The following is a 26762-nucleotide window of genomic DNA, read 5'->3' as shown; positions in this document are numbered from 1 at the left end:
TGCTGATAAGACATCAGGCAATGCAGGGGACGGCTTCCCTAGAAGCTGCGTTGAGACACCCGGCCTCCTCTCCCTTCTGCCCCTCTCTTCCTCCTCCTCAGTGGAGGAGACCACAATCCCCGTTACCAGGGTAAGGGAAGGCTGTCTGATACCTGGAAGGTCTCCACACGGCCTGAATCCCCCCCCGGGGGCCTTGGAGGCACCGAGGAGTCCTGGAATGAAGCCTGGAAATGCGGACAGAGATGAAGCCGCTAAGTCACCAGCGGCACACTGTGTGCCCAACTCCCCACGACCGACACGGGCAATGCTGCTCACCCCTTTTATCCCGTCCCGTGGGTGAGGTTTGTCGGCAGGCCGCCTGCCCGTTTGTCTCGTGCGGTGTGAGCGCGAAACCGCACGGCCGACGGGAAATCGGCACCCGTTGGCTTTTTAATGGCCTTGAGCGGCCTCTTAAACCCAGGCGAGCGCAGCCCTGGCACCGGCTGCTGCCGGCATGATGACGGAAAGCTCACCTGACGTCACCGTGTGATACTTTACACCCAATCGGGTTGGGCACGCGCCACCTGCAGGATGTAAAATTCTGCCCTATGTCTGTTCAATGATCTTTCAATTGCCAATGACCCCCCCCCCCAACCCCCGACCCCCTACCACCCCCCAAGCAACAATCCGGAGTATTAATTTCACCGCCGTAACCTGTTCAGAGAAAAGAGAGGCAAACGCTCACAGCTCACGGGTAGAATTTTCCCGTTGGTATGTGTCGGGGGTGGGCCCCACACACACACACACACACACACACACGCGGTGGCATTGGGCGAGGGTCCTGATGTCACCGCACGCTGTCGCCATTTCTCGTTGGGCGGGTCGGCTCACGGGCTCAACGGGCAGGCGGGTAGGACACATTCGTATAAACCTCATCCACGGGCAGGAAAAGAGCGCTCACTGGGGTGGTGAGTGTGCTCTCTCAGGTATTGATACTTCAAAGTTGCTGATACTCGCCTGTGTGATCTGCAATTCTTCAAACAACACACCAGCTGCTTTGGATGGACCCTTAACCCTCAGGTCAGCACTCTGCAGTGAGGAATCTTTTCTGGGCCTGCAGGTTTCTGGAAGCTTTCCCATAGCTTGGGAATGGGAGGTGAACTCTCCACTGGAGGCACCTCCACTGAGGAGGAAGGGAGGGCTAGAAGGGGGAGGAGGGCAGGAATGCACATTCAGCCTCCAGGGGAGCCACCTTTGGGAGGCCAGGCGCAGGCACAAGGGGCGCAGGGCCAAGAAGTAATCCAAGTCGGAAGGGGCTGCAGAAGACGCCACTATCCTGCTGCCAGGGTTTACAGGTGGAGAAGCAGCTACCTCAATATGTCTGAGGTGTAGTGCCGAAGGAGGCTCCGACTGTCAAGGGAGACAGTCAACTATATCTGTCAGATGATTGGGCCTGAGATCTCCCCTAACTGTGTGGGTGGACACCCCATGCCAGCGGCTCTGAAGCTCACAGCTGCCCTCAACTTCTATGCCTCTGACTCCTTCCAAGGGTCAGTGGGTGATCTTTTCAGTGTCTCCCAATCAGCTGTCCACACTTGTGTCAAGCAGGTTACAGATGCTCTGTTCAGACGGGCATTGACCTTCATCCACTTCCGCTGTGACCAGGCAAGATAGACAGAGCGAGCCAGAGGCTTCGCAGCCATTGCTGGCTTCCCCCGTGTCCAGGGTGCTATAGACTGTACACATGTGGCCATCAAGGCGCCAGCAGGTGAGCCCGGTGCCTTCGTCAACAGGAAGGGCTTCCACTCCATGAACGTGCAGATAGTGTGTGACCACAGGATGGTGATTCTACAAGTCTGTGCAAGGTACCCAGGCAGCTCCCACGACGCCTACATCCTCAGACACTCCCAGGTGCCGGGGCTCTTCAGTGCTCCAGCCCGGCTGGATGGATGGCTGCTGGGTGACAAGGGCTATCCCCTCAGAAGGTGGCTCATGATACCTCTCCGCTATCCAAGAACAGAAGCTGAGCAGCGGTACAATAGGAGCCACAGCACCACAAGGGCTGTGGTGGAGAGAGCCATCGTTCTTCTCAAGATGCGCTTCCGATGCCTGGACCGCTCAGGGGTTGCACTCCAGTATCCCCCAGATCGTGTGTCGCTGATAGTGGTTGCATGCTGCGCTCTCCACAATCTGGCGCTGGAAATGGGGGACCCAGTGGATGATGAAGATGTTGATGCAGTGGCTGCGGCTGAACACGATGAGTCCAGCAGTGAGTCCGAGGATGAGCACGCACAGGGAAATGCTGAGGGGGTAAACACTGACCCGGGCATACTCCAGGGAGGCAGGGGCACCTGGGAGGCTTTAATCTAATGAACCTTCAGCTAGCACAGCACAGATGGACCTCCCGGACAAGCCTGTGTTGTATGCTCCATACTCGATACCTAAGTGTCAAATCTTCCAGGTTAGGAACAGTAACTAAGGCCCTTGTTAATAAAGCTGAATGTCCCACAAAACACTCATAACATTTTTGGAAACCATCCACCTGCAGAAGAAAAGAGGCACCCTCAGCCCATGGTCACATGTCTGAATTTAATATCACAGGCAAAGAAACTTAATGAAATAAAATGACTAGGGTGTTCCAATTCAAAGCAAATAATTAAGACCTCAGCTCGGGCCAACACAAAAGCACCAGTGAGAAACCCGTGGTGTGCCGAAGCTGCCTTATGTTTACATTTCCGGGAGCTACGTCTTGGTGCTGCCCCCTCGCTGGGAGTGGTATCTGAGACAGCCAGCTCCCTCTGCTGTCCTGTTGGCCTCGATGACCTTGGCGGTCGTCCTCTGGCCTGTGGAGCCTGTGCTGGCCCCGCCTGGGAGGGAGCTGCCAGTTCCACAGCTGGCATCTCCCCAGTCATTGCAGCCTCACCGGATGATATGGTCACTGGGAGAAGGGCAGAGGAGCTGTTGCCCTCATCCGGAGCGTCCTGAGAGGTGCCTGCAGAGACGACAGGCAGCTGCTGCGCCAACGTGAGGTCACTTCCGACCTCTCTGCTCACCATGGATGGATGGGCACCGAACTGGGTCACTTGGTGTCCAAACCATCTCCCACACTGGTACTGACCAGCTGAAGTCAATGCTAATGTGAGTGCTTGCTGGTCTGAGCGCATCCCCAGGAAGCCCTGATTGTTCTCCTGGAGTAACCTCACCACAAGAGTCTCCATTCTCTCCATAGAGGACGCATGGCACTTGGACATGAGGCTCATTGCTTCGGTGAGCGTCTGTGTAGACTCCTCCACCACGGAGACCAAATGAAGCATAGCCTCATGTATCTCCTCCAGATGCTCCCGCACACCCGGCCACATTTCCTGCAGCTGCTGCATCACGGACAACTCCAGAGGCTCATCATCAGGCACCGACTGAGCATGTGCCTGGTCCCCTGCGGTCCTCCGACTGCTGTCTCTGCCAGCTCCTCCAGCGAATGTGAAGTGCCCTCACCGCTGTGCACCGGGACACTAGTCAATGTTCTAACTCTCACCGAGGTGTTAGTATCTGCGCTGGTGCCTGCCTGGCAGAGATGGTGTGACACTTCAGGGCCCTCAGGTGTGAGAGGGGGCCTCTGCTACTCCTCCTCTTGGCCCTGTTGTGCTGATGCTGAAAGGAAGAACAAGGACATTGGATCAGTTAACGTGGAGACAATGTCAATGTGCATCCCTGTCCCCCGGATCATTATGCGCTCATCCTTCCACAAGCAATGATCAAGCCATGTTGCAAAATTAAATCACTTAACATTCAGCAGTGCTATAGCTGTTGGGAGAACAATGCTGACCTCACTGTTGGGCATAAATACCTGGCCGTAGCACCCCAGCCTCACCCACACCAGTGGACCTGGGCACATGGCGTCTCTCCAAATCCTGGGCGTCCTGCTCAAACTGGCTGAGAATGGCTCACTGCACCTGGCTGCTGCCCGTCCTCGCCAGCTCTGCCACGTTATGAATGTTCTTCCACTGAAAATGAGAGAAGAGCATTGATTAGTGCAAATTGTACATGGACTCTGTTCACGCACGGCCCACGCCAACCTGAGTGGGACATATCAGAGCTCCAGTGTCTCCTCACCCCGCTGCTGCCAGACACTCACACAAAAATGCCAAGCCTGCTCCCCACACCCCCACACCCCGCAACCACCCCCACCAACCCCTACCCCCACCCCTTGGACACATGCTGCCTGCATTACATTAGGCATCACATGGTATATCCTTCCATAGCAAGGAGGCGCAAGCACGTGGAGCGCAGAGGGCAGCAGATGGTTCGTTGCCAACGCCACCTTGAAGCTCCCCTCCCAGCACCTCATCACCCTGACTTGGACATGTCCTGGAGTTCCAGCACTGCCCCTGGGGGCAGCTCCTCCAGGCTGCCCCCAAACCAGTCATATTGGGTCTCAGGGTACCACATGCTGCGGGGGCAAAACCCATCTCTTTACCACCCTCTCAGGCTGACCTCAGCAGGGGCAATACCTGCTGTCCCACCCAGCAAAGGACAAATGCTGTCAGTGATTCAATGCAGTCACTACAATCAGACTTGAGGGGGGGGGGGGGGGGGTGGGGGGGGGGGGGGGGGGGGGGGTGGTGGGGGGTTGGGGTGGGGGGGTGGTGTGCGAGGGCAGCAGTGGGGATGTAAGCTGACCTACTGGGTTACATGCCCAATGCCAACATGGTCCTCACCCTTCCAGAGCGCAACAAGTCATTGAAGTTCTTGCGACACTGGACCCACATCGCGGGAGCTCACCACCTCCGCCACCTCCTCTCAGGCACGTTTCGTCATGTGGTGGGGGGGGGTCTCTTCCTTCCAACCTGGCAAACCAGCACCTCCCACTGTACTGCCACCTCCCCGAGGAGGGCAGCAAGGCAGTCATCGGAAAAACAAGGGGCACACTGGCCCCCTTCCCCAACCCTCCGGACTTGAATAAGCACCATTGCTTCTCTGCAGAGCCCTTCACCCAGCCATTGAGAGCGGCCCTTCCAAGGCTGCCAGACCTTCCTTTGTACTGGCTGCAGGGTCGCCATCGGACCCGGTGGGCTGAGCGTGCCCAACGCCCCCGCCCACTCCTGCTATACACGGGAGTCGTGAAGCCTTAATTGGCCCACCCGCGTAAAATGGCGGCGCGGACCCGATTGCGAGCGGTGATCGTGTTCTCGCCCGCCTGCGCCCGCTTCCACTCCGCACCTCCCCCACCCCCCCCACCCCCACTCCCCCGCCATCCAGAAAATTCTGCCCAAACAAGAAGCTAAAAATGGCATAACCTGCTGTGTCAGTTCAAGAAGCGAAGAGAACTGTGTGTTGTATGTGAAAACTCAACCGGTGCTGTCTGTCATTGGTAGGAATAATGTCAGCGTCATCTGAATACACCACATGCATGTACATTATTCCAGCAATATTTAGAGGAAATCAGTTATACATGTATAACAGGGTGTCAGATTGTTAAAATACAATGAGAAGATCTATATTGCCGTAAGATAAACTGTGATGCGCAACCACTCTACAGATATGAGCCAGGAACAACATGTGTTAAATATTTGTAGCATTTTGTCTACCTTGGTGGTTTTCCTTGTATTGTAGGTGTAACTACTAACCCTTAAGGTTTCTTTTGTCCTAATGACTTGTCCTTTTATGTTCTTTGATTGTTATGTGAACATACTCCTCCAACAGGAAAAGTGAATGACTTCTCTAAAATTGGATCAGGTTGTGTCAAGTGTTGTGTAATGCAAGCAGCGTGTGATTTATTGTGAAGTTAAAAACCATGCTGATAATTCAGATTATGTGTCAATCTGAAGAGAAACGCTGCCTGGGCAGGTTTCTCCGGTCCCACCCCAGCTGGGGTTTTCCGGTGCAGCCAAAAGCCAATGGGCTTTGGTCCAGCTCTCCAAATTTCCCTTTCCCGTCAGTGATTGGCCCCTGCCATGGACAAGGCTGGAAAATCGCAGCTTCTGTCTCTTAAGAACTCAGGATCCGAAGCTATTTTAGTGGTCAAAGACACGGGGCAGAATCTTCCTCAGGAGGGAGTGGGGACTTGTTTTCCAGTCCTGAACCTGCCTCCGGTGGAAAACTGATTACAGTCAAGACTTTCATGTGGGTGAATCTTTAATTGGCATGGAGACAGGTTCCCTGTCTAAATAAGGGTGGGGGGGGGCAGGAACTCAAAGCTGGAGAGCCAATAGGAGCCCTTCCTGCTGCAAACACCCTGCTCAGTACAAACTAAGTAACTGGGAGGCGTCAACAAGGTGGTGCTCTCTCAGTCACTTTCTAAACACTTTAATTAAAAAATCCAAAAAGCAGCGAGCTGGTCACTGTGGAAAATCCCGGTCAGCCTCCATTATCTAAGTTTTTTAAAAATTCATTTACTGGATCTGGGCATCGCTGGCTGAGCCAGCATATATCGCCCACCCCTATTGCCCCTTGAGAAGGTGGTGGTGAGCCGCCTTCTTGAACCGCTGCAGTCCCTGTGGTGTAGGTACACCCACAGTGCTGTTAGGGAGGGAGTTCCAGGATTTTGACCCAGCGACAGTGAAGGAGCAGCGATATATTTCCAAGTCAGGATGGTGAGTGACTTGGAGGGTAACTTCCAGCTGGTGGTGTTCCCATGTGTCTGCTGCTCTTGTCCTTCTAGATGGTAGCGGTTGTGGGTTTGGAAGGTGCTGTCGAAGGATCCTTGGTAAATTTAAGTAGGCTCTTTTTTTTTATTCTTTAAGGGGACACGGGTGTCACTGGCTGGGCCAGTATTTTTATTGCGCATACCTAGTTGTCCTTGAGAAGGTGGTGGTGAGCTGCCTTCTTGAATCACTGAAGTCCATGTGGTGTAGGTAGTCCATGTATCGCAGAAGGCCTATCATTGGATAGGGCTACAACCCTATCACTAAATGATAATACATGTCTCTGATGCAAGTGGGCACATGGACCAAAACATATAGTTCTACAAAGGTGCCATTGGGCCATTTGAATGCTTTTCATTGTTTGACTGAACCTCAAGCCAGAAACGTTTTTGGTGTGTTAGGACCAGCGATGTATACAAATCTCCTGAGGTCATTCCTGATTGAACATCAAGTTGACTTTATTTCATTGAGGATGCACTGAAAGATGGTGACAATGCGCTAGAGGCTGTGGATTTTTCGTGTGTGTGGATTTTTTGATTTCACTGTGAAGATCTGGCCAAGGTGCAAGCTGGAAAGTACAGGCACCTGAGGGAGGCAAGCACAATTCAACCTTTATATCCCCAATTTTATGATGACATACAAAATCTTCACACTAGTTTCTATCAGCCATCCAGAAAGAACTGGTGCAAGCTGTATGAAAGGACCTCAGCAGCCACATCAATGCAGCCGCCCAGGACTCTCATTCCAGCTGGCTGCAAAGGAGGAAGGTAAAGAAAGGCATATTCACTTTGGTGCACATTTCAGGCATGACAAAAATGAAAGGTAAGAACGCCAATAACCTTTGCAAGGTGCCATTCCAAAGAGATTGCTCTTTTGTACAAACCCTTTTATTTTACTGAAGTATGACAGGACACTTTACCCGTAGGTAGAAGGTGTTGCCAAAGAACAGCAAACAAATACTCTGGCATCAAGCCCAAGATCCTTCTACATTGCTTTGGGTTTCTCAATGAAGTCAAGAGTCATGGATACAGAGGCTTGATTTGATTACTCAGAAGCTTTGTTTTATTCATTCATGGGATGTGGGCACAGCTGGCTATACCTGTGTTTATTGCCCATCCTCCTATTGCCCCTGAGAAGGTCATGGTGTTCTGCCTACTTTCACCTCCATAGCATTGCCTAATTCTACTGCCTCAGCTCATGTGTTGCTGCAGCCTTTCTGCATGCCTTTGTTTTCTCCAGATATGACTATTCCAATGTACTCCTGGCTGGAGTGCATCTTTCACCTTCCGTAAACTTAAGCTCATCCAAAACCCTGCTACCTATATCCTAACTTCACTAACTCTCATTCACCCATCTGCCTTGTGTTTGCTGAGCTATTAGTCCCAGTTGTGCCTCGTCCCCTTTCTATCTCTGTGATCTCCTCTAACCCTACAACCTTCCGTGACATCTGAACTTCACCAAGCTTTGCCTTTTGAGCGTCCCCAATTTTAATCATTTCACCATTGGTGACTGTACCTTCAGCTACTGAGGCTCTCTAAGCTCTGGAATTCCTTCCTTGAACCACTCTGCTTCTCAACCTCTCTCTCCTCTTTTCCAACGCCCTTATAAATCTTCTTTGACCAAGCTTTTGCTCATCTATCCTGATAGCTGCTTTTGTGACTCAGTGTAATGATCCCAGCTGATGTTAATACTGGAAAAGTCAGACCCCAGAGTAAAACCTGGCTTGGTAGATCCTAACCATGGAAGAAAGTTACTAAACAAATTCACAGGAGTCTGCTGATGAACTTGTAACACAAAGAATGAAATATTTATTAAAACAAGAAAAATGAACTATATTACATCAAACAAAAAGATTGGAAATATTTGATTCAATTTCCCAATATTCTTTTATTTAGCAATATCTTTACAGATACATAAGCCAATGAAGCTTCACACAAAGGCTCCTTGCTTGGTACTGGCACATGTGTAAATGATTTTCTTCCAGTGGATTCTTATGTATTTACTTGATGCTTCTTACCCAACTCATATCTCTCCCCGAGACACCCAAAACCACACTCTAAATGATTGCTTCAACTGCAAAGCAAACACGCAAGTTCCCTAAACTTAATCTCTCAGTAGCCTTGTAGTATTTCTTATTTAGAGAGCTGAAAATCCCTGTCTTCACTTTTTGACACACACTGAACTCTTTAAAATATATTTTAAATCAGGTTTTACAACTCCAGAAGTTAAAGAGATGGACTGGAAAGAGTTTAGAAAGTGATTTTGGAAAAAAAGAAAGTAGAAAAAGCTGGGCTGTTGCCTAGCGACAGCCAAGTGACACAAAGAAAGACAGAGAAGAGTTCAGTGTGTGTCAAAAAGTGAAGACAGGGATTTTCAGCTCTCTAAATAAGAAATACTACAAGGATACTGAGAGATTAAGTTTAGGGAACTTGCGTGTTTGCTTTGCAGTTGAAGCAATCATTTATATATATATATATATATAAAAACCAACCCAAAAGACTGACCCCTCGGTCACAGGTCCACCCAGACTTCTAGGCACCAAAGCTCACAAACAACCAAAAATGAAACAGAACCCATTTTAACCTCTCCTTAAGCATATATATATATATATATATGTATATATTCAACTTAAAAATTATACATTGCTTCTAATGCTCAGTGTCACATTTTGTTTGATTGATTCTCCTGTGAAGATACAGATTATTTTGGTCTGAAGTAACACTGCAACTTAGAGAAATCGCTGTGGCCTCAATTGATGCTTCCTTCCATGCAAGGAAAGCAATGAAATGTTGTTCTCCCACGAACATGTTCCCTTTGATAAAGAACATTTTGTTCTGTTTTCCTGTTTGTGTATGTATTTCTGTCACTTGTTTAAAATGATGGATCCTGCAGTATGAAAGCTCCATGGTTTAATAACCTTCACTGTTACAGAACAATGCTATGTCTGCAAGCAAGTCTGTGGCAGTTTGTTTTGAGTGCAGAAGTTCCACAGTATGTCCAGTTGAAGGTGGAGGTGATGCAAAGGTGAGTGTAGTGGGGTAGTGACAGGTCTGACCAAAAAGCCTTGCATGTCTTGCACCTTCAGGTGCTGCCTTCTTGCAAATTCCTCTTACTCACGTAGTGCTGCAATTTTGTGAAATTCCCCAAAGTGATACCTGACCTCACCACTTTGCCTGGTGCAATCGATCTTAATCCTATTAGCAATCAAGAATAATGGCCAGAAAGTCTCAGTTAGATAAAACCACATATCAAAATCAACTAATGTATAGAGAAAAATGTAATTTAAGGAAAAAAAGCTTTTGCTACCATCTGAAAAGTTCTCCCATGTTAGGAAGTCAATCTGAGCAGATCAGGCTCCAGGGCTTTCCATGTCCCCATTTTATATGGGCAAGTACGTGCTATGGTGTCCACTGAAGTGATGACATTTGTTGTGGGACCAACAAATAGTTCTATTTAAATGAGGATCCAATATCAATATGCCTGCAGAACAGTGTCTTTTGTGACCTTCTAACCTGTCACCTCAAAATGCAATACACAGCGGTTTAGTACACCTAGATTTGTGGTCCATGACCATCACGAGGGAGCTCCCACTCCCCAGTGGTATCATACAAAATGTTCTAGTATTTACAGTCTTAGAAGCACAGAACACTTTTTTTGTGCAGTTGCTATGCTTTCCTATTTGACTTTGCATCCTCTACTGCAACTATAACTGCTGTTACGCCCACCATGTTTTGATCTGTGGTTTTGCATAATCCAACAAATAGAGAGGGCTTTAGATATAACAAAATATGTGGTGGTGTTACGTGACTGGAAGGCAGTTTAACTTAAAAATGGTAGGGTTTCACCAGGCTAGTCATTATCCCTCACAGCTCACGAACTAAACGAGCTGAAACAATTTAGTTCAACCCATTTGGACAAAACAAAAATCTCTCATCAGTTGAATAGCTCTCAGACCAGTCAACAAACCTTTGAGAGTTTTCCTTTTTAAGAGGTTCTGGAGAGTTCTTTTATGCGGAAGATAAAAGACAAGTGGATGTTGCACAGTGAATGACATGGGCAGTACTAAGAATTAACTATTGTTAAATATAGTGGCATTGTTGAAGATAGTCTTTACTTTGCAGTTCATAGTGTGGCAGTGGCTTCACTTCATCAACGCAAACTCCATGAAGTCAAACTAGTTTATACTAGCAGCACAGGAAGGTGGACAGGCCGTTATAATTACACTGGAGGGTATGATACCTCCAGTGATTAATACATTTTTGCACTTGTTCCGTTGCCAGCCCAAATGCAATAACTATTTAAATGAAAGTTATTTTTTGACAAATAGAACTATAGATGTTTACAGAAGATGGCTACTTGGCCCATATTGTCTAAGCCAACTCATTGCTTGGACAACTCAGAATTAATCCCATTGTCTCTCAATTGTATTGCTTCACTCTCTGCTTCAAATATATGGCTAATTTTCCCTTAAGAAGTACAATGGTCTCTGCCTGTCTGTGACAAAATATTACCAGCTCCAAGAGCACACTATGTAGAGAAATTTAACACCTCTCCTCACTCTGCAAGTGACCATTTTTAATTGATGACCCTTCGCACTTGACCCCAAGTTGTGGAAATATCCCTTTCCTGTAAACCCTATAAAAACCTTCAGGATTGGAAAAAAATTATTAAATCTCCCAGCCTTCTGTGCTCCACTGCTAACAGTTCCAGTATCTTAAGGCTCCCCTTATAACTACCATTTCTATCCCTGAAATAAATTGGAGCAGGAATAATAGTTGAAACAGTCATGTACCAGCTGTGGCTCAGTGGGTAGCACTCTTGCCTCTTAATTGCAAGGTTTTAGGTTCCAGTCCAACTCCAGGGCTTTTCCACACGAAAAAACATGTCTTTTTTTTTACTCAGTCATGGGATGTCATGAGGCATCACTGGCCAGGCCAGTGTTTATTGCCCATCCCTAATTGCCCTTGTTCAGAGGGCATTTTAAGAGTCAACCACATTGCTGTGGGTTTGGAGTCACATGTAGGCCAGACCAGGTAAGGATGCCAGATTTCCTTCCCTAAAGGACATTAGTGAACCAAAAGGATTTTTACAACGATTGACAATGGTTTCATTGTCATCATCAGAAGTGAAGGAACGGCGATATATTTCCAAGTCAGGATGGTGAGTGGCTTGGAGGGGAACTTCCAGGTGGTGGGGTTCCCATGTATCTGCTGCCCTTGTCCTTCTAGATGGTAGCAGTCAGGAGTTTGGAAGATGCTGTCTAAGGAGCCATGGTGAGTTCCTGCAGTGCATCTTATAGATGGCACACATTGCTGCCAATGTGTGTTGGTGGTGGAGGGAGTGAAAGTTTGTGGAACAGGTGGCAGTCAAGTGGGCTGCTTTGTCCTGGATGGTGTCAAGCTTCTTCGGAGTTGTTGGAGCTGCACTCATCCAGGCAAGTGGAGAATATTCCACGTTACATAATACATGCGTATTATATGGCAGTGGTTCACAAGCTTAGGTCCGCAAGATGCTGAGGGTCTGTAGATATTCTCCAGCGGGTTCACAAAATAACATGAACTAGACCTGTTGCTGTGATGGTGGGCGTTCTGCACGCGCAGTTGGCCAACCCCGGTTCTGATGACGGAAATCCCACACCCCAGGCAGCAAGTTAGCAACATTCCAGGCCAAACTGAGGGGGAGGGAAAACCCAAGAAACCCTGCAGCGGTGTAGTGAATAGGCGGGGATTGGAGGGTTACACCTGAAACAGTGTTAGTGCTCCCGACAGGAACCACTGAGCAAATCAGGGAGGTGTCGTACCGTGGAGCATTCAACAGGTAGGTAGCTGAACCTGTTGGGTTATCTTTCAGCTAAAGGAAAGACAAAAGTTTTTACCATCACAATCAGTGTGTTGGATAGCCCTGGCAAAATACTGTCCAATTCCCTTTAACAGGACACTGATGAACTCTACATTTAGAAATGTAAATATACTTTTATAGTACAGCTATTATAACTTAGATGAGGATCTGTGATTATTAACCTATTAGAAAATGGGTGCTCCCACCAAAAAAAATGAGAATCACTGTTATGCAGCACTTGGCAACTAATCTGTTAATTGCAGATTTTTCTTTAAAGGAAATAATTCTGAAGTACTGATTGATTATCAATACATCTTACAATGTTTGATTGATAGGAAATGTTTTGCATGCCATAAGAGTGTTGTTACTGAATGGCATTAACAAGGAAGACAGACACCAAAAGTGGCCAGTTCACATATTTTAATAGGTCATTGCATACTGCACATACACCTAATATATGAATACATTATAGAGGTATTTTAAAATGCACAAATTTTGCAATACACTCCCTCCTCTGTCTATTCTCTTCTCTCTTATCCTGAAGGCACCAGCACTGCTGAGGTAGAAGCCAACAGACCATGATAGCATTCTAGTTCCTTGGACAACTGGTCATCCTTCTGTGAACCGAGACAGTGAGTGTTAAAAGTCTATTCAACAGTGAGGAATCTCAGAGTTAAGCCCAGTCCTGTTTTCATTCAAAGTCTATGCATGTACACTTTCCAGGATAAAAACTGAATGGATATCAGGAGCAGGAAACTGCAGGAAGCCTCCATCCCATGAATGAATAATTTTAAAAAACCTGATATTTTTTCCCTTGGCAGTCACGTCTTCAGCTGATGAGGTGAATTCCCTCCCTAAATTTCTCTGCCTTTCTATCTCACTTTCCTCCTCAGGCAGGATGTGGGCATCACTGGCAAGAGCAGCATTTATTGCCCATCCCTAATTGTCCTTGAGAAGGTGGTGGTGAGCTGCCTTCTTGAATAGCTTCAGTCCCTGTGGTGTAGATACGTCCACAGTGCAGTATGGGAGTGAATTCTAGGATTTTGACAGTGAAGGAACGGCGATATATTTCCAAGTCAGGATGGTGAGTGACTTGGAGGGGAACTTCCAGGTGGTGGTGTTCCCATCTATCTGCTGCCCTTATCCTTCTAGATGGTAGCGGCTGTGGGTTTGGAAGGTGCTGTCGAGGGAGCCTTGGTGAGTTCCTGCAGTGTATCTTGTGGATGGTACACACTGCTGCTACTGTGCGTCGGCGGTAGAGGGAGTGAAAGTTTGTGGAAAGGGTGCCAATCACGCAGGCTGCTTTGTCCTTGATGGTGTCAAGTTTCTATGGTCCAAGCTACGAGCAAGTAAGTCAGAATTGGAGATCAAATTGTAACCGCTGCTTCAAATGTTGAGTCTTGCATTGGGCAATATCGTTAACTCTAAACCATGGGGCAGAATTTTCTGGCTGGGGTGCGGGTGGTGGAGTCCACATGTCAGTGTTTAAAATGTCGTGCAAGTGTCCCAACATCAGCGCGCGGCATCGCGATATTTCGGTCGGTGGGTGAGCTCAGCAGTGGGGTGTTCACCTACCATTCATTAAAGGCCTCGTTAAGACCCTTAACTTGCCAATTGTCGAGGACTTTGAGGGGCCCGTGCCAACTCCGGGTCAATGCATGGGCCCAACGGACAGGCAGGTAGGAGATTTATTAATAAAAGTCATGCACTGGCGGGATATGTGGGCTCAGAGGGGCTGTTCATGTTTTCCATGAAGTTTTAATTGCAGAAAGTGTTTTAAAATTGCCTGTTTGATTGTTAACAGTTCACATCGATTTCCAAGAGCTGTTTGTGTACTTTGAAACCAGTCTCCACACAATAATCTTTATCGGGCCTGCAGCGTTCCGGAGGCCTCCATTAACCTGGGGGTCTGGGTTCTGACATCTCCACTGGAGGCAGCTCCTCTGAGGAGGAAGGGAGGGATAGAATAAGGAGGAGGCCAGGAGTGGACAATCAGCCTCCAGGGGAGCCACCTTTGGGAGGCCAGGCGCAGGCACAAGGGGTGCAGGGCCAAGAGGTTGTCCAAGGCAGAAGGGGCCGCAGAAGATGCCACTATCCTGCTGCCAGGGTTTACAGGCAGCGAAGCAGCTACCTCAATATGACTGAGGTGCAGTGCCGAAGGAGGCTCCGTCTCTCAAGGGAGACAGTCAACTACATCTGTCAGATGATTGGCCCTGAGATCTCCCCTAACTGTGTGGGTGGACACCCAATGCCAGCAGCTCTGAGGCTCACAGTGGCCCTCAACTTGCCCCTGGCTCCTTCCAGGGCTCGGTGGGTGATCTTTGCGGTGTCTCCCAATCAGCTGTCCACACTTGTGTCAAGCAGGTTACAGACGCTCTGTTCAGATGGACATTGACCTTCATCCACTTCTGCTGGGACCAGGCCAGCCAGACACAATGAGCCAGAGGCTTCGCAGCCATTGCTGGCTTCCCCCGTGTCCAGGGTGCTATAGACTGTACACATGTGGCCATCAAGGCGCCAGCAGGTGAGCCCGGTGCCTTCATCAACAGGAAGGGCTTCCACTCCATGAACGTGCAGATAGTGTGTGATCACAGGATGCTGATTCTACAAGTCTATGCAAGGTACCCGGGCAGCTCCCACGACACCTACATCCTCAGACACTCCCAGGTGCCGGGGCTCTTCAGTGCTCCAGCCCGGCTGGATGGATGGCTGCTGGGTGACAAGGGCTATCCCCTCAGAAGGTGGCTCATGACGCCTCTCCACCATCCAAGAACAGAAGCTGAGCAGCGGTACAATAGGAGCCACAGCACCACAAGGGCTGTGATGGAGAGAGCCATCGCTCTTCTCAAGATGTGCTTCCGATGCCTGGACCATTCAGGGGGCGCACTCCAGTACCCCCCAGATCGTGTCTCTGTGATAGTGGTTACATTCTGTGCTCTGCACGATCTTGCGCTGGAAAGGGGGGATGCAGTTGACGATGAAGAGCTTGACACAGTGGATGAGGCTGCACACGATGAATCCAGCAGTGGTTCGGAGGATGAGGAAGCACAGGGCGATGATGAGGGGCTGAACGCTGACCCACTACTACACCAAGGAGGTAGGGACATCTGGGACACTTTAATCCAATAAACCTTCAGCTAGCTCCACACACATGGATCAGCAGGACCAGCATTGCCTGGAACTTCCACACGTGGCACTTGGTGCTACATCTTCCACCTCATCAGCTGTAACTAAGGGCTTAGTACAGAAACATCAATGTCCACTTAAACACTCATGATATGTCTGTGAAACATACAAATGCAGCACAAAGGAAACACCCTCAGCCATGGTCAGAAAAGGGGACTTTATTATGTCCAAAATATAACGTAGCTTATGCTTTCGTTTGCGGGTGCTACATCTTGATACTGCCCCATCGCTCAGAGTGGCTTGTGAGCCAGCCTGCTGACTCTGCTGTCCTGTTGGCCTCAATGACCTTGGCAGCCGTCCTCTGGCCGGTGGAGACTGTGCTGGTCCCGCCTGGGAGGGAGTGACCAGTTCCAGAAACTGGCACTTCCCCAGTTGTCGCAGCCTCAACAGATGCAACGTTGACTGGCAGAGGGGCAGAGGAGCTGCTGCCCTCATCCAGAGTGCCCTGAGGGGAGCTCGCAGATGTGAAGTCACATTCGACCTCCCTGCTCACCGCAGATGCGTGGGAACCGAGTGCTGATGCTTGGTGCCCACAACATCTCCCACATTGGGAATGACCACCCGTGGCCAGTACCGCTGTGAGGGCTTGCAGGTCAGAGGGTAACCCAATCAGAAGATTTTCCATCCGATTGAACCCCCTCTCCATGAGAGTCGCCAATCTCTCAATAGAGGAAGCCTGAAGCTCTGTCCTGAGGTTCATGCCATCACTGACACTCTGCCTGGATTCCTCCATTTCAGAGACCAACTGAAGCACACCCTCATGCAACCCTGCCAGATGCAAACGCGATTCCTGCCGCTTGTCCTGCAGTTGCTGTATTGGTGACAATTCCAGAGGCACATCATCACTGCCAGACTCAGCAAGTGCCTGGTCCCCTGCAGCCCTCTGGTTGCTGGCACCATCGGCACTCTCTGTCCCTACCATCTCCTCCAGCAATTGTGAAGTGCCCTCTCCACTGTGCCCCGGGACACTAGCCGACGTTAAATTCCCCACCCGAGGTGTTTGTGTCTGCGCTGATGCCTGGCTGGCTGAAATGATGTGCTCCAAGTTGCACGTCTTGGGCTTCAGGTGTGGAGGATGGGGCTGCGGTGTCGTTGGGCGCAGCCATGTGGTGGTGATGCTGAAATTAACAACAAGGACAGTGCATCAGTTAGCGTTCAGTCAGTTAAATCTTTCATCCCTTTCTCCCCCCAGCCTCAAAAGTCACTCACCCTTCAAGACCCTAAGGAGACGAACATTGGTGGGATGGTAAATAGTCAAGAGGAGGCCCAAACATTAGACGCACATACAGACAGTCTGGTCAGGTGGCCTCAGGAATGCCACATGGTATGTTCTGTACCATTGGATTGGGGAGAGTGCAGAGGTTCCTGACCTGGATGCATGCTGGTCTGGAGAGTTGGAGTTATGAGGAAACATTGCAAACACTTGTGACATTTGCCGTGGAGCACAGGAGATTGACAGGTCACATTATTGACCTTCGTACCGTTATGAGGGGCATAGACTGTGTGGGCAGAAGGCAACATTTCCCCTTGGCGCAGGGATGACTAACATGATGCATTTATTTAAGTTGAGTGCCATGAGGTTGACAGGTGAGGTGGTGAGGACCTTTTGGACAGAGTCATGTGGGACGCACTGGCTGAAAGGGTGGTGGAGGTACAGACCCTTCTAAGATGCAATAAGTCTTTGGATGTGCAGCAGTGATGCCTTGGCATGTTAGGCCATGGGAAAGTGGTCACAAATGGGATACGGTGACTTTGGAAGGTGCTAGAGACGCACATCCTCAAGGGGCCAAGGGTGTATTAATCTGTGCATGATCAGTGTTGCTGCATTAACGATTGCAGCAACCATCAGTGCTTTGGATGGTGGGGAGACAGAGTGGATGGGACTGTGGCCCTTAAATACCTGGCCGCTGCACCCCAGCCTCACTGACACCTGCCAACCTGTCCGCCTGCCTCCTCCCCAGCTCCATGGCCTGTTCCTCAAAGATGGTGAGGTGCTGCAGCACAGCATGCCCACCACCAGTCTTCTGGTGCTCCTTCTGATTGTGCTCTGTTTTTGCCTGTAGAACAATGAAGAGCATTTACTGGGGCTGATCGCTCATGTACTCTGTACCCGCACACTGCACCCCAACCACAGTGGCCCATCTGAGGCCTCCAGCGGCTTCTATCCACACTACTGGGGATCAGTCCCCAGAAGATAGTGCGGCTGGTTCCAAACCCCGCCCCCAACAAACACCTTGGATACATTCGGCGTCCATCACTTTGAATAACACACGGGTCTTAGCTCCCATGGCAAGGAGGCACAACTTGGTGCGGCGCCGAGGCCAGCAGATGGCTCTTGGCCACGACACCTTGAGGCTCCCCTTCCACCATCTCATCACCATCAATAAGACATGTGTTGGAGTTCTGAGTATGTGTCGAGCTGCCTCCCCTGCAGGCTGCCCCCAGACTACTCAGATGCGACAAACACCAACATCGGCTGCGGGGAGAACCCATCTTCTCCTCAACCACTAAGGCTGATGTAAGCATGGTCACTATCTGTTTGCCTGCCCAGCGTGTGCCAAATGCCCAATGCAGTAACGACAGCAAGACCGGGATAGGGCTCAAAGGCTAAGGCTACCTGCTGGGTCAAATGGCCAAGACCGACAAGGTCCTCACCCTTCTGGAGCGCAGCAAATCATTGAATGTCTTGCGACACTGGGTGCCAGTGCGCCACAAATCATCATGGGCACTTACAGCCACCGCCACCTCCTGCCGCGCCTGCCTGGTGACATGGGGTGCCCCCCCTCGGATACAATATATCCCGATGGCTGGACACCTCTTGGAGGAGGACAGCAAGGCAGGCATCGGAGAAGTGAAGGGCACACTGCCCCCCCCCCCCCGCTGGCCTCTCCTGCAGCCTGCACCTCCTCCCCCCCCTCCTCCTGCTCCTGTCCTGTGACAGCTGCTTCTCTCTCTCCCTGAGTGGCCTCAAGCAGGCTTCCTGGCCATTCTTTATACCGGCTGCCGGCTCCCCATTGGAATCGGCGGTCTAACCACGCCCGCCCCCGCCACTATTTTCCCCTTCTCCACGGGAGTCGCTAACCCGCTGGGTGGGCCTTAATTAGCCCGCCCGCGGAAAATGGCGGCGCGGCCCATTTCGGCGGCGGCAATCGGCTGCCCGCTCGCCCATCAAAGGCAAAATTCTGGCCCATGAGAGAGAATAAAGGTGCTTCTGTTAGCAGAACTCTAGTGTACCATATGGGCAGAATTTTCAGCCTGTTGTGCAGGCTGGTCAGGAGCGGGCGCGGGCGGGTGTAGAGCCGGCAGCGCTCAGCGTTACCTGTGTGGGTGGGTGTAGGAGGGAGAGTCAGGGCCTGAGCTCTTTCACACACGTGCGCAAAAGAGCGCAGAAACCTCCCTGAGGCATGGAGCCGCCTCAGGGAGATTAAGTTCATAGTGAAGGTTTTAAATAAGGATAGGTAAAAATTATTTAGACATGTCCCCTCATGTGACAGTGTCACGTTCGTTATGAATTGCGAAAAAATATTTATTAATTTAATAAAACCTTCAGGAAACCTCATCCCATCCGTGGATGAGGTTTCCTGAAAAACGTAAAGGTAGCTTGGGCTCTTCACCTGCCCCACCTCACCCCCCTGCCAACCTTAAAGTTGTACAGGCAGCGTTAATAATTATTTTAATTGGTTCCTTAATGGCTTTAATAGGCCTTTGACAGCTCGGTGGGCACGCAAGCATAAACTGAAGATCCGAATGATGCGTGGTGACATCACCGTGCGTCATTTTACACATCGACTTGCTGGGCTTGCCCCCCACTCTCCCCCAACACCGCCGTGAAAACTCTGGCCTCTGAGACTATTCTTGCACCATGTAGTAAGATAGTGAGTAAAAACTAATACCAATATTTACCCTTTACTATGATTGCCCACTTAGAGCCTCAATTGGCGATGGGCAAGAAGACCACCCATGGGCCTTCCAGCCAGGTACTTAATTGGGGTGGAGGTGGGAATGTGACGGGGTTCGCACCTGCCCCACCCTCCCATCTGAATAGATGTCCCCTACCTCCCCCCCACCCCCAACCTCCCCCCGCCACCACACTCACTACAGCAACTGATTTTGGGTAGTGTTACTTCTGCTTGTCTCTAATGTTTTCTTGGAGTGGTAATTCTGTTTTCTATTGCCTGTTTACATTTTGTATTTCTGGATTAAACATTGTCCAAACTGGATGCCATTCATTTCCACATGCCAAGATGTGTGTAACTGGGATAATTTGGTAAGCGACTCAATTTTCCAGTGCTGTTAAGATTGTTTTTGTTTTGGCAGCAGTGAGGACTTTCTGTACCTGGCTCTACAAAAGCAAGGATTATTTTTTTCCTTTAGAAACATGCATGCAATGAGTAATATATTTTTATTTGTTCATGGGATATGAGGTCACTGGTAAGGCCAGCATTTGTTGCCCATCCCTAACTACCCTTGAGGAGGTGTTGGAGCCGCTGCAGTCCCTGTGGTGTAGGTACATCCACAGTGCTGTTAGGGAGGGAGTTCCAGGTTTTTGACCCAATGACCAAGTGTTCAAATCTGCCTAAACTGTCTGGATTTTTTTTGTTCTCTTTTTTAAATTTTTGTTCTGATCGATTTGCTTCCTTCACCCTTCTTTCCTGAAGCCAATTAAGGGTTGGGCTCCACGAACAGCAGCTCTGTGGTCTCCCACCTTATTTTGCAGTATTAACCCCTGCAGCAACCACTGGATCTCTCGGAATGTCAGAGGATTTAGATTCACTCCAAAGTCTGCTGCAGTTTATAGGTGGATCTGCCATAGGACTAATTATTCTACTGTCTGTTAATCAACACAAAGGCAACCACAATAATGACATATTCGTTTTCTCCAATTTTCTCTCTTTCTACTTGCTCCCTAATGCTGCCCCTTCTGTATCTCTCTGCAAGTGCTCATCCTTTCAGTGCAAGTCCGTCCTGTTAGTTCTGGCATGCTATTTACCTGTGGGAACCATTACATCCAACTCTTATCCTGTCCTCAACAAACATCCATGCAGGTCACTTCCAGCAGGTCTCACTAACAGTAAACAGAATTAGGAAACTGTGACTGATTCTATCCACCCTCCTGTGCCTGAAGCCAGTCAGAATATCCCTGACACTGCCTTGGTTTGTAGTGTGAGTTGGTGCTGATTGACAGACTTGGCTTCCAGTTAGAGGGGCAACAGTTCAAAGGAGGCCCAGGACAAGGTAGGGCTGCGCCCCGGTCAGAGGGTGTTTCAATTTCACAGTGAATGGGTCGGGGGTGGGGGGGGTGTGGTGGGTGGGAGTGGGTAGGGCATTGCCAAGACTGAGGTCCCAGGATGGGAGGGAGTGGTTGGGTCAGAGACCAGTAGAGGAGTGCAGTGAGCACTGCAGGCGTCAAGGGTGGGGGAGGTCAGAAACCGTGGAGGTCAGGGGAAATGGAATCAAAGTTCAGGGGATCAAAGGCCCGGACAGGATTGGTCAAGCGGAGGCTTGGCAGTGGGGGAGATCAGTGGCCTTGGAGGGCTCAGAGTCTGGAGGATAGGAAGATAGAGACTCGGGGAGTTGTGGATTGAATGCCTGTAAGGGAGGTCATGGTCTACCAGGTTGGGCATGGGAATTGGAGACCTTGTGGGGGAGGTCGGGGGTAGATCAGAAGGGGGTGAAAAGTCCCTTATCACCTGGATGCAACAACCCTTGCCTGGATTTAGCTGCTGGGTTTCCTAAGGCTTATCCAGAGCTAAATTCAAAATGATCTGGTATTGATCCTATTGCTTTTCTTCTTGTGGGATCTTGCTGTGTGCAAACTGGCTGCCACATTTCCAATATTACATCAGTGACTACATTCAAAACATCATTGGCTATAGTATAAAGTATTTTGGAATATCCTGAGGTCATAAAAAATGCTATATAAATTTGAGGGCAGGATTTTCCCATCAGTGAGTGGGGGGTCCACTCGCCAATGCATAAAATAACGTGCGGTGACCTCAGGCGGAACTCCCGGCATCACCGTGCCCCATTTGAACTTTCAGGAAGGCGGGGGCTCAGCAAAATCAGCTGTGCGCCCGCCAACCTGTCAATGGCCAATTGAGGCCATTGACAGAGTCATTTAGCTAATTACTGGACCTGCCTGTCTAACATTAAGGTTGGCGGACAGGCTGGGAGCCCCGGCGGGAATTAGAAAAAGCAGGAAACCTCATCCACAGGCGGGATAAGTTTCATGTAGGATTTAAAAAATTTTATTAAAGTTTTTAAAAAAATTATGGACATGTCCCAACTCATGTGACAGTGTCACATGAGGGGACATGTCAGGGATTTTTTTTTTCTCCAATTTTAATATTTGTGACAGAACAGTCGATCACCCTGAGGCTGCACTTAGCCTCAGGGAGATGAGTGCGCTCTTTCATGTGCATGCGCGAAAAAGTGTGCTCTCAGGTCTAGGGATATCCCCCCCCACCCTCACAGGGAGCGCTTGGCCCTTCCGAGTGGACGACGCGCTGGGTGGGCCTTAATTGGCCCGCCCACGTAAAATGGCACCTGTGTGAGCCCGCAATTCAACTTCGTCCCCGATGGGGGAGGGGGTGGGGGGAAAAATCCTGCCCCAAATCTCTTTCTTTGCAAAGCTTTTATCAGGAACTGCTCTCCCACAACGATAGCATTAGGTATTAATCCATCAAGTTAAAACGGGTTTAGTGCCTCCAGCTAAAAGAGCAGAGAAAGGAATTTCAGATGAATTGTTCGGTGCTCAGTGTTTCAGGACCTAGATCTTTAGGTCAATGGTGAAAGCGTGCACACCCTTCATTGTTCTGTTTTTGACTTCCCAGAGTAATTTCAGCAATTTAAAATGATTGTTGCTCGTCGTGTTGTGCCAACACCATGGAAGAAATTGGTAGCACGTCTGAGACTTTTCACTCATGTGGCTCACATAATGATGCCAATTATAGGAAAGCCGGTGAACCCCTGTGATAAAATGCAAAGATTGGTACCAGGTGCCTCGTAAAATTGGCATTTGGCATGATATTTGGCAGTTACAGCTGTTGACTGTTGAGACAGTTGTTAAAGTGGAATATGTGAGCATAGCAGTATATAAAACAGCTCACTTTGTGTATGGGCACAAAAGGATATGCTTTTACATTAGTCCCCATGGTGAGAGTACTGCTCATAAAGCAGTTAATCACCCAGATATCACGACACTGCCAGGAGTCCCATTGAAAGTGAAAATAATTGTTTAATTTACCTAACTCAAATCCGTCCTGTTTTTGTTTAATTTTGTTAAAAAAAAAAGCTGTTGTTCATAAATTATGTCAGAATGCTTTAACAATCTAACAGAAAAATCCTTTTCAGTAAGATACAGTAAGGCAGATTTCTGTATTTCAAACTCGCTCCAGATGTTTGTCATGGGAAGCCTCAAGCGCTAATAAGGTTGAACTGCATTATTATAGCTTGGAGAATGTCTGATCAAGTGGCAACAGTGACCTTTTTGCTTTTGTTTAAGACAGGCAATGAATTAAAGACCCAAATTGAAAATTCGCAGGGGTTGTTAATAGAATCTTGGAGCAGCGTATGAAGCACCTTGACTTGCATATAGAAGTTCAGTTCTTTAGTTATGCTACTAAGCTGTTCCTGGAACCTTGCACGTTGGATGTGCACCCAGTTTTTTGTGTTGACAGTGGGGCGGTGGTTGTGGCATTTAGCAAGGGAAGGGAGCAAGATTCCCTGCACCCAGACCCTCTTAAAGGTGCTGTTGGCTACCCTTAAAAGTTGAACTTCTTTTAATTGTGGCACAAATGGTTAGGCGGGGAGTGCAGACTGGCTCGATTCAGGAACCAGACTGTGGAAATTGTACTACAGCAAACCTCTAATTGGTTGTTCTGTTTGCGATTTTATGGTGTCAAGAAGAGTATGGCTGGTAGTAATGAAATGTATCGCTGTATCCTCATCCATGACTGGATTTCCTGGTGACTATCTGATATTGTTGGCTTATAGTTTTGCTCTTCCCACAAGTGGAAACATTCTGTCTGTGTCTACACCAGCAAAACCTTTCACAATTCTAGAAATCTCTTTTAGGTCATCTGATCTTAGCAAGCTTTTTCCTGCTTCTTACTATAAATTTGATAAAGTATCAGAACAGAAGAATGTGAACACCTCTCCCAAATATTGATCTTCATAAATCCACAGGCTTGCTTATTTCTTTTGGTCCACTATGCTGTTGCCAAATCAAAGTATTACCTGTGTTGGACATTAGGCCTCCCTTCAGAACTAGAAAGTCTCATTCTTATATTTTAGTCTGATCTTCATTACACCTGGGTACTTGGGCACAGCCCACTATTTAGCTGCTGTGCAGTTAAGGATGTCCTGCACCTACAGAATGGCTGCCGATTTCATGCTTGTAGAGCTACTGAGACTCAAAAATACTTACCCCAAGACCACTGATTGGCTAAAAGACATACAAGGCCAACCTAAGCCCCTTGACACTCTTGACTTATAATAGTTTAGTTTATCTCCCTACTTTACAGTTTGCGTTTTTTATTTATTTTTATTCAATGCTTTATCACATCACTTGTGCAATCACAAAGAACAGTCACATGAACAAATGGCCATTAGAGTGGGGTACCCAAAGTCTTCTAAACCCCGTATAACATGACCACTGGAAACAAACAGGGAAGAAGCCAATTTCTAAACCAGAGCATTCAAAAATCTGTTGTCATAGAGCAGCTTATTTCTGGATTACACGTTTGTTTATTTAGGATGCTTGTGGGTTGGCTTTGATAAATGATCGTGTCTCATCTTACTGCTAAATAAACTAATATATTTTCTTTGTTAATGACTTCAGTACTGGCAGTAAATCTGTCTGACAGCCAAGTGATTCAGCAGGGACATGGGCTAACATTGTACAAATACCTCATTTTCACAATTTTCAAGCTCTCTTTGATATATTTTGTTTTACTTATAACTCTTACTTTTTAATACACAGAGTGATGACTTACCCATTGAAAGGGGCTTATTGAGAAGAAATGATTTGAGCCACTGGTCTCTCCTCCACTTTGGATAATATGGTGGTGAATAACAGGCTGGTAAATGGGTATATGCAGTGAAAATCATCATTTCTTCTTCAGTAGAATATTTTTATTTGCTCTAGATTTTGCAGTTAACATTGACTTATATTAAATCCAACTTTATTAAGTGCAATTTGTCACCTGCTAGCGATGTCAGTTATTTCTACGTCAATATCTGGTGCATGTAAGGCACCAATTCCTTTATGGACTTTTCCCCTGGTGTCCACATTCCTATTAAGCTTATTTGAAGATAAAATAAAAATTGCTCTTTTTCCACTGGGTCTATGGATGTTGTTCTTATCAAAGTGAAGGGGCTGGGGAATAAAGGTCCACACCCAATGTGAATTTGCCTATTCTCTCCACAGCCATGTTGCCATCTCTTTTTGGACGTATTTCCTGGAGCTTTTATCACATGACCTCCCATCTCCTACCATAGGAACGTAGAATGTAGGAACAGGGGGAAGCCATTCAGCCCTTTGAGCTTGCTCCGCCATTCAATACCATTCAATATCATGGCTGATCTGGCTGTGGTCTCAACTTCACTTTGCCGTTTGTCCTCCATGATCCTTGACTCTATTGTCTACCAAAAATCCGTCTAACTCAGCCTTGAATATATTCAATGACCCAGCCTCCACTGCATTCTGGGGAAGAGAATTCCACAGACTAATGACCCTCTGAGAGAAAAAAGTATTCTCCTCATCCCCATCTAAAACAGTAAATCTCTCATTCTTAAACTGTACCCTCTAGTTCTAGTCTTTCCCACACACGTGGAAACATCCTCCCTGTATCTACCCTATTAAGTCCCCTCAGGATCTTATATGTGTCAATAAAATTACCTCTCATTCTTCTAAACTCTAATGCATATAGGCCCAACCTGCTCAACGTTTCTTTACAAGATAAGCCTAATATAAGATAATTATAATATAAAAAATAACAACAAATAATATAATAATAATAAACACCATAAGATAATACCACCCCCGCCCATGTTCCCCTCATTGGTCACTTGCTACATCCAATCCCAGAGTGAGCACCTTCCCACAGCCAAACAGAAATTGAACAGACCCTGGATTACCTTACTGATTCAGTGATTCTTGACTGACTAAATTTTCTAACTAATATATTAAAGTGTTCAAATGAAAAACAATAATTATTTTGTAATACTCCTATGTTTTTTTTTGCTTCTAGGTAGGTTCCAGAGTGTTCCAGAGATGCATCTTTCATTCCCGGAGACTCCACGACAATCTTGGAGGGTTGGCAAACCCACCCCATTGACGCTGTTTGACCTGCTGCGCATTCCCAGCATTTTCTGTTTTTGTTTCAGAGTTCAATGATTCTTGAACATTTTGGAAAATTGGGAGTGAAATGTCAAGGTCAAATATAAACATTTGCAATGTAAACAAGACTGATGGACCCACATAACAACCCAATGCATCGATCTGTTGAACTGAACCTTTAAATGAAAGTGGGGAAACCTAAAATGTCATTATTCTGCTCACACTTGAGGCAGGATTCTCCACACAGCCCGACACGCCCGAGCGTGAGGTTGCACGTGATGATGTCAGGCAAGCGTCCTGATGCCATCGCACACTCGCATGATATTTCGATCGGTGGGCGCGCGAGAGTCAGCAGGGCACCCGCTGGCAATGAAGAGGCCCAGCAAGGCCATTAAAGTATTAATTAACTGCTAATTTTTTTTGCTGACTGTCCAGCCTTACGTTTGGCAGGCGGACAAATCGGCCAGGCAGCCTTTGCATTTTTGAGGAAACCCCCATCCACGGGCGGGATGAGGTTTCTGGCGGTAATGTAAAAAAAATGTTTCGACATCATCGTTATCATGTTTCTGTTCACGTGAGTGAGTCCCTATGCAGGCACGTTTTATTCCGATTTTCAAAATCTTTAGTTTTGATTTTTGAAGCTGGGCAGCGCCCAGCTTCTCAGCCCGCCTTTCTCACACTGGCTGCCCGTTAATTGACCAGCCAGCGTGAAATCGCGGTCGGGGGGGGTGGGTGGTTGGGGTGGTGTTGGGGGCTGATTCCGGGCAGCGTGCTGC

General features: G+C 48.2%; 1 long non-coding RNA gene across 1 annotated transcript; it reads left to right on the top strand.

The window, feature by feature from the left end:
• The first annotated feature begins 20784 nt into the window (after window positions 1-20784).
• LOC121291135 lies at window positions 20785-26189 on the top strand. Its single transcript, XR_005945965.1, has 3 exons — window positions 20785-20879; window positions 24628-24727; window positions 25898-26189. It is a non-coding gene; the product is annotated as an uncharacterized LOC121291135 (long non-coding RNA).
• The last annotated feature ends 573 nt before the right edge of the window (window positions 26190-26762 follow it).

This window comes from Carcharodon carcharias, chromosome 19 (genome assembly GCF_017639515.1).
Source record: "Carcharodon carcharias isolate sCarCar2 chromosome 19, sCarCar2.pri, whole genome shotgun sequence".
Taxonomy (NCBI): domain Eukaryota; kingdom Metazoa; phylum Chordata; class Chondrichthyes; order Lamniformes; family Lamnidae; genus Carcharodon; species Carcharodon carcharias.
Note: the sequence above shows the minus strand (reverse complement) of the source record. Positions and strands in the feature narration are given on the sequence as shown.